This window comes from Marmota monax, unplaced genomic scaffold (assembly GCF_021218885.2).
Source record: "Marmota monax isolate L192 unplaced genomic scaffold, Marmota_monax_Labrador192_F-V1.1 WCK01_AAM20220418_F8-fsc00003, whole genome shotgun sequence".
Classification (NCBI taxonomy): Eukaryota; Metazoa; Chordata; class Mammalia; order Rodentia; family Sciuridae; genus Marmota; species Marmota monax.
The window spans coordinates 10,754,198-10,766,406 of NW_026694084.1; the positions used below are offsets into that span (position 1 = coordinate 10,754,198).

Here is a 12,209-nt window from a genome sequence, read left to right on the forward strand (position 1 = left end):
CCTGGGCCCCGCAAATAGGAAGAGTATGCTACAGGCATGGTAATGCATGCCTGTAACCCAGCCTCAGTAACTTAGCACACTGTTGTCTAAAAAGGGCTGAGAATGTAGCTCAGGGGTAGCGCACTTGCCTTGTGTATATGAGGCTCTGGGTTCCCTAGTACTGAAAAAAAGAAAAAAGTAGGCACAGTAATGGATTAACAGCATCACTAATAATAAAATAGTACAAATTATAACAATATCCTACAATAAAAATTATGTGTACATCTCTCAAAATGTCCTGTAAATTCTTGGCATCTAGCATACAATGCTTATTTTTCCTTATTAGATCAAGACTTTTTACCTTTTCCCCATATTTTTTATTGTTGCATTATAATTATACATCAAGGTGGAATTCATTGTTACATGTTCATACATGCACAGGATATAACAAAATAATTTGGTCAATGTCACCCCCAGAATTTCCCTTTTCATTTGTCTCTCCCCCCATCCCCACCCTGATCCTTCTCCTTTGCTCTCCTGATCTCCCATCAATTTTCATAAGATCTGCCTCTCTTCTTTCCCTTTTTCCTCTCTACCTTCCACATGTGAGAGAAAACATGTGACCCTTTATTTTCTGAGTTTGGCTTATTTCACTTAACATGATGTTCTTAAGTTCCATCCATTTTCACTTTTCTTTATGGCTGAATAAAACTCCATTATGTATATATACCACATTTTTTTTTATCCATTCATCCATTGATGGACACCTAGGCTGTTTCCTTAGTTTGGCCATTGTGTGTTGTGCCGTTATAAACATGGGTATGCTTGTATCACTATAATATGATGACATTAGGATAAATTCCAAGGAGTGGTGTAGCTGGGACATGGGGCAGTTTCATTCTTAGTGTTGTGAGGAACCTCCATACTGATTTCCATAGTGGTTGTAATAATTTACAGTCCCCCCAACAATGTAAAAGTGAAGAACTTTCCACCTTTTTTCCTTAAAGGAGGCACTTTAAGCCTTCTCTTTGGCATCTCTGAGTTTCCAGCATTACTGCTCTTGTGTTTGGGGCCATTATTAAGCAAAATAAGGGTTCTTGAACACAAGCATCTTAATACCTAGACAGTCTATAACCAAGGTGGAGATGGGTATCATACTCGGCAAGGGGCAAAGGAATGACTAAGGCTCCAGGTTGGATGGAGCAGACAGCACTAGATAGTGGTAAAAACTTCTCTGGGTTCAATACCCAATAGCAAAATATATATACATAGTTTTATAAACATATATATTAAAATTTTATATACATACATTATGTATGCATATAAAATTTAAAAATAATAAAGCAGAAAAGGAATGCTGTTCTCTTTTTATTAAGTCATGATGATATTTTTGGAATGATTATGTGGTTATGTTGAGGAACAGTTCCTGTGGTTTTATGCATTCTCATTTACATATTAAATTAAATTATCTTTTAATTTCCAAAAGAAATGGTACATATTGAGCCTTCCCAATTTCCTACAACTGAAATGACTCAGAGTTCTCAATTTTCACTTTTTTTGGTGATGATGGGATACTAAGGATTGAAACCAGGGACACTTTACCACTGAGCTACATCTCTATCCATTTTTATTTTTTATTTTGAGACAGGGTCTGGCTAAGTTGCTGAGGCTGGCCTTGAACTTGTGAATCTCCTGTCTCAGCCTTCCAAGTTGCAAGGATTACAGGTGTGCACCACAGCACCTGGCTCATTCAACATTCTTATAGCATTCTTATATTTAGCGCCTAATGTCTGCCATGCTCTATGTCATGAGCTAGACAGGCAGTGAGAAATGTGACAGATATATTTCCTATCAACACAGAGTTTACTGGGCTGGGGATGTGGCTCAAGCGGTAGCGCGCTCGCCTGGCATGCGTGCGGCCCAGGTTCAATCCTCAGCACCACATACAGCAAAGATGTTGTGTCCGCCGAAAACTAAAAAATAAATATTAAAAATTCTCTCTCAAAAAAAAAACACAGAGTTTAGTTTAGCAGACATGGAAAGATGCAGAATGCAGGTGCTGGGAGCGTGAAGGAGAAGGACAGTGCCCTCTGGGAGCATGCTCAAGTCCTTACCAGCAGCAGAGACAGTGCAAGGAAACAATCCTTCAGCAAAGACTAAGGTCAGATTGAACTAGGAGTGTATGTTTTGGGGTGGGGTGGGGATTGTAGACTGGTTTGGGGAGAATCCTAGGGAGAGGAACTGTGAGCAGGGAGAACCTGAAGAATGAGAACTTGGGATTCCCCTGGAAGAAGTACACAGCACCCTGAAATGGCTCTAATTCTGCAAACAAATTTAAGGGTATCATTATGCCTATATTATAAAATAAAAGAATAGGACCTAAATGTGAATTGAATGCCAGAGGAAATAGATTCTTCTGGTCCTATTAGATCAGGATGATCAGAAGGGACAATGTGTCAGCAGGTTTCCTATTAATTCCTTATTTTCAGTATTTGTTCATTTCACACTTATCACATGTCAGATGGTGTAAGAATTCTATTAAGAAACTCATTGAGTGCCCCAAATAGACTGGAGATGTTACATAATAAATGGAAGTTCATGCTCTTTCTATCTTCAGATTTTTGTTCCAGGGGAACTCACATCTTATTGATGGGTATAGTAATTATGAGTAGAATATCAGATTTTGTTTTCCAGTACAGTGTGTTCAAAATGTGACATCTCAGAACCCCTAGTAGAATTTATTAACAATGTATGTCCTGCTGGTCTCAGCGGTACACGCCTGTAATCCCCATGACTCAGGAGGCTGAGGCAGGAAGATTGCAAGTTCAAGGCTAGCCTGGGCAACTTAGTGATACCCTGACTCAAAATAAGAATAAAAAAAGGCTGGGGGTGTAGCTCAGTGGTACAGCATCCCTGTGTGCAAAACAAACAAACCAAAAACAGTGTATACCCATTTTTCCAGCTATTGCCCAGTCAGGAGGAGGCAAAGACTCAGTTACATTCAAGATTCAGCTCCAGCCGGGCATGGTGGTGCACACCTGTAAGCCCAGTGGCTTGGGAGGCTGAGGCAGGAGGATCCCAAGTTCAAAGCCAGCCTCAGCAAAAGTGAGGCACTAAGCAACTCAGAGAGACCCTTTCTCTAAATAAAATACAAAACAGGGCTGGGGATGGGGCTCAGTGATCGAGTGCCCTTGAGTTCAATGCCTGGTTACCCTTCCCCCCAAAAAGATTCAGCTCTACCTGGAACCCACAGCCATGGCGGAGGAAGGCAATGCTGCTGGCGGTGTCAGGACCTTAACACTGCTTTATGAGAGGCTCTGAAAGGCACCTTTCACAATGGCCTCGCACATGGAATCCTCAAAGCTGTCAGTCTTGGACAAGCACCAAGCTCTGCTTTGTGTGCTTGCATCTCAGTAACAGCCTATGTGTAACAAGCTGGTGGAAGTCCTTTGAGCTGAATACCAAATGAGTCTAATTAAGGTTGATGATGACAAGAAACTATGGGAATGATAGGCGTGGGCAGAGATGGAAAATCTACTAGAGTGGTCAGTTGCAATTGTGTGGTAGTTAAGGACTATGACAGAGAATCCCAGGCTAAGAATGTCATTGAAGAGTACATCAAGCTGGGAGCAGTGGCGCACAAGTGGTTTGGGAGGCTGAGACTGGAGGATCTTGAGTCTGAGACCAGCCTCAGCAATTTAGCAAGATCCTTGGCAATTTACTGAGACCCTGCTGCAAAATAAAAAACAAAAAGTGCCCCTGGACTTAATCCCCAGGGCCCAACCAAAATAGCGTACATCAAATGCAGGAAATTACCAAATTACAAATTTGATTCTCTTAAAAAAAAAAAAAAACAAGGTACATCCCCAAGTTCACCATGGGACTGATGAGAATCTCACAAGGGGGCCTATTGGACCAACAACCCCTCTGGGGGATTTTACTGGCACCAAAGTTTGAGAATCTCCACTCTCTCCAGTGGTGGCCAAAGTGCTTCACAGCAGCCTGGAGCCAAGCAGGTGACCCAAGAATTGCCTGGAGTTTTGGTTTTGAATATAATTATTAAGTAAATTGTATACTTTATTTGGATTTCACGAGTTCTTCCACTAATATCTTTTTCCTTCCCAGGATCCCACCCAGAATACTGCATTACATTTGATCATCATATCTTTTTGGTTTCCTCTGGTCTGGGATAGTCTCCTAGTGTTTCTTTGCTTGACAGTTTGACCTTGATAATTTTAGAGAGTCCTTGTCAGGTGTCTTGTTGAATGTTCCTCTATTTAGATTCATCAGGTATTTTTCTCATTGTTAGACTGGGGTTATGATCAGGGGAAGAATAGTACAGAGGGGAGATGTGCTTCTGACCATATCAAAGTACACACTATTGCTGGGTGCAGTGGCCCACACCTGTAATCCCAGAATACAGGGAGATTAAGGCGGGAGGATCCAAGTTTAAGGCCAGCCTCTGCCATTTATCAAGACCCTAAGCAACTTAGTGAGATCCTGTCTCAAAACAACAACAAAAGGAAACTAAAAGGGCTGTGGATGTAGCTCATAACAAAGCACCTTTGGGTTCAATCCCCAGGATACCCCCCACCCCAAATACTATCAACATGACTTATCACATGAGGCTTGTTATGCTCGAATTCGGGACCCCCAAAAGACCACCAGAGACCAAGATCGATGTAAGCAGCAAAGAGGTGTTTATTGTGCGAGCTAGCTCTGTCCTCCAAGCACACACACAGCAACTGGTGACGCTGAGAGGCCCCCAGCCCAGGGTTTGCAGCAGTTTTATACACTCTTTGGAGAAGGCAGGGACCCCCTCATACATCATAGCATCTCTTAGCAAATCATCACACACTGCGGGAAAATCAAATAACAACTCTAAAACGTGATTAGCACATTCACTGGCAGGAACAAGTTGGGTAGGGGTGATTGGTCAGTACAAAAGGGGTATTCATTTGAACTGATTGGTTTAAGCCAAGAGGGGTGTTCATGCTGAACTACATGGTTTCCCAACTTGTTATCAACCACCATAAACTACTGGGAGGGTCATCTGGCATCCCAGGTATTTCCCTGTCTCATGCTGATTGGTGGCTGCTAGGGGGTTGCTATGGATCCCCACCTAGCCTGACTGAGTCAGGGACACCTGGCACAGCAGATCTCTCCAGTTATTTGTGGTTTATCTACAAATAAATTTGTGGTTTATCTGTCCCTTCCTTGGACAGGCTTTGCTCTGAGGTAGAGGCTGGTTTTTCAGCTAACCTAGATCACCAGTCTTCCTTATCATTTCTCACTCCCTCTCCTTCCCCAACAATAAGCAAGTCAAGAAGAAAAAAAACACCGTCAAAGGGGAGGTGGGAATTAAGCCTTCCTGGAGAAGGGGACATCTACATAAATTATTTCTAATTTTTAGAATTCTTCTGTAAGAAAGATGTGTCTCTCCTCCCTTTATTTATTTTTTCAATCATTTGTATATACCAATGTGGATTCATGGATATTTACTTTATACTCTGCATTGTAATCTAATACCATGTTATTTATTGCTCCAATATTCCAGTGTTGGCCTTTGGAAGCTCTTTTATGGTTTTTGAGTTTTTTGTGGTACTAGGGATTGAATGAACCCAGGGGTGTTCTGCCTCTGAGCTGCATTTTCAGCTTTTTAAAAAAGTTTTGTTTTGAGACAGGATCCCATTAATTGCCCAGGCTGTCCTCAAATTCTTGGTGTTCCTGCCACAGCCTCTAGAGTAGCTGGAATTTCAGGCATGCAACACTGTCCCTAGCTTGGAAGCTCTTCTAACTTGGCTCCTGTGTCCCTGTGACATGTCCCCATCCTTTTTTTTTTTTTAACATAAATTCCTGGCTGGGTATGATGCCACAGGCTTATAATGCCAGCTACTTCAGAGGCTGAGACATGAGGATTGTAAGTTTGAGGCCAGCCTCAGCGACTTAACTAGATCTTGTCTGAAAATTTAAAAAAACAGGGCTGGGAATGTAACTCAGTGGTAGAGGACCTGGATTCCATCCCCCAGTACTGCCACTGAACTGCATTCCAAGCCCAAACCCACTCCTTACTGATAAACATTTGGATTGTTCTGGGTTTTGGCATTCTAAGCAATGCTGCTGCAAACTTCTTATACAAATGTCTTCTCTGCCCCACCTCCGGCCCCACCCCTAACTTGAGGATTGAGTCCAGGGGCACTGTATCACTGAACTACATCCCCAGACCTTTTTTATTTTTAGAGACTGGGTGTTACTGAACTTTCCAGGTTGGCCTCAAATTTACAATTCTCCTGCCTCAGCCACCAGAGTCACAGGGACAATAGGGGTGTAGAACTGAGCCGGGCCTATGCATATATTTTCATACAGGTGTTAAGACATCGCTATGCTGAATTCAGAACAGTGAAATCACTGGGTCAAAGGGAACATGTCCAAGGGAATATAAGATATGAACAAACAAGCCATCTAAAAAGCATATGTCAGTTGGATTTGATGGCGTGCCTATTTAGTTCGGGCTGTTCAGAAGCCTGAACTCCTGAATTTAAACAATTTTTCTACCTTAGCTTCCTGAGCAGCTGGGACTATAGGCACACACTACCACATCCAGGAATAATTGTATTTTATGTATTTATAAATATTTTGAATTTTTTAATGAGTGTGTGAATTACCTATTCATGTCTTTTTTCTTTTTCTCTATTGTGTTAATGGTCTTTTCTTGTTGATTTGTAGGAGTTCTCTATATATATCAAGAAAAAATACATTCTTGTCTTCTGTATTGTACATGTTTTTTGAGATTTGTTATTATTTGTGGTGCTGAGGATTGGATCTTGCCTATGCTAGGCAGATGCTTTACTACTGAGCTACAGTTCCAGCCCCAGGATATGTATTTTTTAAAAGTTTCCCAAGTGAATTTGATGACAGATAGGTTGAGGAACTACTGCTAGGGAATTGTATATTAATCAGACATGGAGGTGGTACAGGCTACCTGAGACTGAGGCAGGAGAATCACAAAGAAAAATCCTACCTCAAATTTTTTAAAAACTGAACTGGTAAAGTACCCTGGGGTTCAATCTCTAGAACTGAAAAAAAAAAAAAGAAAGAAATGCAAATTTTGGGACCCTAGAGCTCTGATCAGAAATTGAGGTGATAGGGAAGCAGGCTGAGTGGTCTATGTGCTTAGCCCTCAAGGTGACTGTGAAGGTCAAATTGGAAAAACCACTGCTCTAGAGGGGAGTCACTATAACTGCCATGGCATCCAAATTTAGTACAATGGGGCCTTAACCTGTCATCTTGACCTTGACCCATCTGGGTGCATGGTTTTGGGGAATAAATGTTTTCACCAGAGAATTGGCATAAGAGTGTTATGTGCATTTCCCAGAAATCTTTCTCTCTATTTTGTGTTATTTTTAATTTTGAAACAGAGTAGGCATGCTGAATGAAGAAGAACTTAAGCAGAAAATTCCAGGGGAGGCCCAGGAAGTGAAGCTTGTCTACAGATAACGATCCACCCTTCTCCATGGAAGTGGAATTTTTTTTTAATATTTTATTTACATTTTAGTTTTCGATGGACACAACATCTTTGTTTGTATGTGGTGCTGAGGATCGAACCCGGGCCACACGCATGCCAGGCGAGCTCGCTACCGCTTGAGCCACATCCTCAGCCCCTGGAAGTGGAATTTTTAAGGCGAGTTGTGTTGCTGTAGGGATGGTGATGTTAATATTTCTTGTTCCAACATGAGCAGAGTGAGAGAGACCTGGGCTGCTTCATGCCTCTGTATTTCAGAGTTGAGCTGATTGTGCTTTAGTATCCCTCCAGTTTCCCCTGGCCATTACAGAATAGGTTAGGTTAAAAAAAAAAAAAAAAAACTTGATAGATTTTTTCATGGCCTGAAAATAATTCCAGGGCAAGATCATTATTTCAGCTGTCCCTGTCAGCAAGCAACCTTAATGAGTACTATTCTGTGATTTATTGCCAAGTCACAATTTTTTTTTTTTTGGTAAATATTTTTTTATAAAATATTTAAGGCTACATCTGACTTTAGGTCATTGGAAGGGATTAAGTTTCCTCCAAATGTCTGCTGCATTCTCCAGGGGTTTGGCAACTATGCAGATTTCAGGATGCTGCTGACAAAAAAACTCAGCTCCCAGAAGCTGGTGGCTTGTCACCTCCACCCAGCAGAATTTAGCATCAACTGGAAGAGATGCGGCAGCTCTAAAAATGTTCACATTTCTTAGTTAAATTTTCTCTATTTTTCTTCCTTTGCTAGGCATCAAATTCAAAACTTGAAATGCCAAAATGGATTTTGGTATTTCATGTACAAAGCCATCTGACTCCTAGCCCGAGGACAGGAGGAAAAGGGGGCTGCTCTGGATAGAAAGGCTGTGTCCTCATTTGGTGGCACATGTCTGTAATCGCAGTGATTTAGGAGGTTGAGGCAGGGGGACCACAAGTTCAAGGACAGTCTCAACAATTTAGCAAGACCCTGTCTCAAAATAAAAAAAACAAAAAAAGAACTGTGGATGTAGGCGAGGGGGGTAAAGCACCCTGGGGTTTAATCCTCAGTATAATAAACAAACAAACAAGCAAATAAATAAAGTAAGAGAAACCCTAAGGCCTTCCAGCAAGGGGCGACAGAGGCTGGTCCTACAGCCAGCAGGCTGGACACTTTGGCCAGTCTGCCCACCACTCTCCTGCCGCGTCCGGCCAAGGGAGCCGAGTCCGGCGAGGGACGGCGAGGTTAAAAGACACACAGGACACCAAGGTTCTTCATCCAGGAGTCAATAATCTTTATTGCTAACATACCTTTTTTTATACCCCAAGCAGCAGAAGTGGAAAACTACCCAAAAGCAGGAGGGAGGGGGGAGAAATTTAGTTTCAACATCTATTATTGTCAGGTACGAAACCTCCCTTAACAATAAGTCCATCAGACCAGAAAAGGTCAAGGCATTCCCGTGGGATACATATGTCTCAGACGGATAAGCAGGAACAGAAAAACCGCAAGTTCGCCATGGCCTTGTGAGCTGGCCACACTGGCATGCAGAACAAACTAGTGGAGGTAGGGCTCCAGGGGCCAAGGTGGACCTGTTGCCAACACTCTCCTGTCCCTACAGGAGAACACATAGCACAGTCCTTCTGCAGGAACAAATGGGTTTTTGTAAATTTCCTGCTCCAGGCTGATAGAGGCTGATTCTGAGGACAGGGAGGCTGACAGAAGCTGGTTTTCCTCGGCTCAAGTTTCAAGTTTCACAGATTGGTTTGATTAAGTTACATTACAGTGCAGGATGCAAACTCAAGAGCTTTTACACACACACATACATACTCCAAAGGTAGCATTGTATTTAATATTTTAATAAGTTTTTGGTTGCTCTATCATAGATTTTTTTTCTTCCTTTTTTAAATTTCTGCAGTGCTGGGATTGAACCCAGTATCTCACACATGCTAGACATGCTAGTGCTCTACCACTGAGCTACCTCTGCCACACATTTCTACTTGGTTGTTCTGAAGACCAAAAGTAGCCAACCACAGGCTAGTAGTGTGGAGTCTTAAGCTTGGGTTTACTGACTCCTTGAAATTATGCCAAATTGTATGTATCTACATTTCCCCTAGAACCTAGAGGACATAGCTTTCATCAAAGGGTCAAAGAGGGCCTAGACATTTAAGAACATCAGCCATGAGCTGGGATGTGGCTCAGTGGTAGCATGTATGAGACCTTATGTCCAATCCCCAGCATCACCAAAAAAAAAAAAAAAAAGAAAAGAAACAACAACAACAACAAAAAAAAAAAACCCTCAACTTAGCTATTTGTTCAAATTTTAAAATCATGGCAATGATTAATTTCTATTGCCTGCAAATGGAATCTTCCTGAAGGACATGATCCAAGTTTTTCACTACTCTCTTCCCATCCAACTCATTCAATACAACACACACATCCATATGTCCAAAACCAAGTACACAGGCCATATTTTGCTTTCTGAGAAAAGCAACTTTTTAATATAGGAAAGTGAGCTTTTAACCTAAAATATCCCAAACTTCCTTGTAAATTCAGTTGTTAATATTTGTCCTTCAAGGCTTTAATTTTTTTCTTTTCATTCATTGAAAGAAAGAAAAAATGACAGAGAAAAATCCAAGTTGTCTTGGTTCTTAGTTGAATTCTTCTTTCCAGAAAAAATTACACTGATGAATTTAGCATGTATGTTTAGCAGTTCTAATTGGAACCTGCTCTTACAGATTTAATGGTTAGAGGGAATTATTCCTATCTCCCCAAGTTCCAGGATCTGGTCTTTGTAAGGGTAACAAAAGTCACCCCCCTTCAGGGTAACTTGTGTTCTTCTTGCTGGCATTTCAGGGCCTAAATTTCTCCTGCAGTTAACAGGTAGTTTGCTGAGGAATGTGACGTATCCTGTTGACTTAAGCCAGGCAGGGTACAGGTAAATTGCTTTTTAATAGTGAAAGCATGAGAGAGTGGTCCATTTTATATAATTACCCCCTTAACCTCATGTTCCCACCATTCGCATCTGTCTGTGCCCTATCATACAGACACTTCTCTAGCAGCATCTGAGATTGCATGATTTTTTTCCCCTTGGACTCAGATGAGAAAGCTCCTGGTCTGAGACCTGCTTCCTTCCCATCGTCTGTGTTTAGGAAGCTACTTCTATGGGCATGGAGATAAGAACCCTTCAAATAAAGGCATTTTAAAATTTTCTGGTGCCAGGAATTGAACCCAGTGGTACCTAACCAGTAAACCACATCCTCAGACCTTTTTAAACATTTTTTTTTTTTGAGAGACAAGGTTCCCTGAGTTACTGCGGCTGGCTTTGAACTTGGAATCCTCCTGTCTCAGCCTCCCAAACCACTGGAATTACAGGTGTGTGCCACCTCACCCAGCTTCCTGAACTGTTTTCAATCCGTGAAACACTGGTAACTTGCTATGGTAGGTTTGTGCTCCAGAATACTTGATAAGCATGCCTCTTATCTTGATAAGCCCCTTGACTTGACAAAACAAGTGAAAACTTTATTTACTCACACCTGTGTCCTAATCTGACCCCACCCAGGGACCTATTACTGAGAAGCTACCAACGTCACTTTGGTTTGACCTTGGATTACCTAAGGTCAAAGTTGCTGTGTATTTTGGCTTATCCATTCATTATGCAAGTATTTGTTGAGCAGCTGGGGGAAGGTGGCAAAGAAATTACACAATACTCATAGCAGCTCTCATCTACACAGGAGATGCAAAGCAGCTTATCTCAACCAGTCCTTCCAACCACCTGTGAAGTAGCTGCTATTATTATCTTCAGTTTACAGAGCAGAAACTGAGGCTTTGAGTTCAGAAATATCTCACTTGCCCAGCCATACCTAGGACTTGAACCCACATCTTTTTGTTTCTAGATATGATGTCTGAATAACTCTGGTTGTCCCTTGGTATCCCTAGGGGATTCCTGGTCCTCTTTGGATACTAAAATCCTCAAATGCTCATGTTCCTTCTATAAAATGTGTAATATTTGCATATAATCTATGTATATCTTCCCAAGTACTTTGAATCACCCCTAGATGACTTATAATACCTAATGCAATTTAAATGATATGGAAATAGTTGTTATAACAGGTTTTTTGGTTTTTGGTTTTGGTTTTGGTACCAGGATTGAACACAGGGGCTCTTAACCACTGAACCATATCCCCCGACCTTTTTTATATTTTATGTTGAGACAGGGTCTCACTAAGTTATTTAGGGCCTCACCAAGTTGCTGAGGCTGGCTTTGAACTTGTGAGCCTCCTGCTTCAGCCTCCCAAGCTGCTGTGATTACAAGGGTGCACCACCACACCCAGCTATTATACTAATTTTTTTTTAGGGAATAGTGACAAGAAAAAAAGTCTGTATATGTTCAGTACATACACACATTTTATATCTTTATCCACCGTTGGTTGAGTCTGTGGATGTGGAACCCACAGATAGGAAGGGCCACTGTGCTTTATGGCTCCCTGATATGGTAGGATTGGCTCTGGGTGGAGTGCTAGGTCCTTTGGTCAAAAGCATCAGGGCAGAAGTGGAAAGGCAGTGGCTTTTGGAATAAAGTTAGAAAGCTATTTCACGTTTTAATGGGAGAAGATGGTGGGAATGGTTGAGGATACATGAAAGCAGTAGTAGGTGGCAGAAAGCAGAATACGTTGCATGGCTGGGGTAGAGGAAATCAGAGGAGTGGAACAGGGTGTAAACAGGAAAATAGGTTGGCATCTG

General features: G+C 41.7%; 1 pseudogene; it reads left to right on the top strand.

Moving 5' to 3' along the window:
• Positions 1–3,234: 3,234 nt before the first annotated feature.
• LOC124107035 (small ribosomal subunit protein eS12-like) lies at positions 3,235–7,476 on the top strand (annotated as a pseudogene).
• The last annotated feature ends 4,733 nt before the right edge of the window (positions 7,477–12,209 follow it).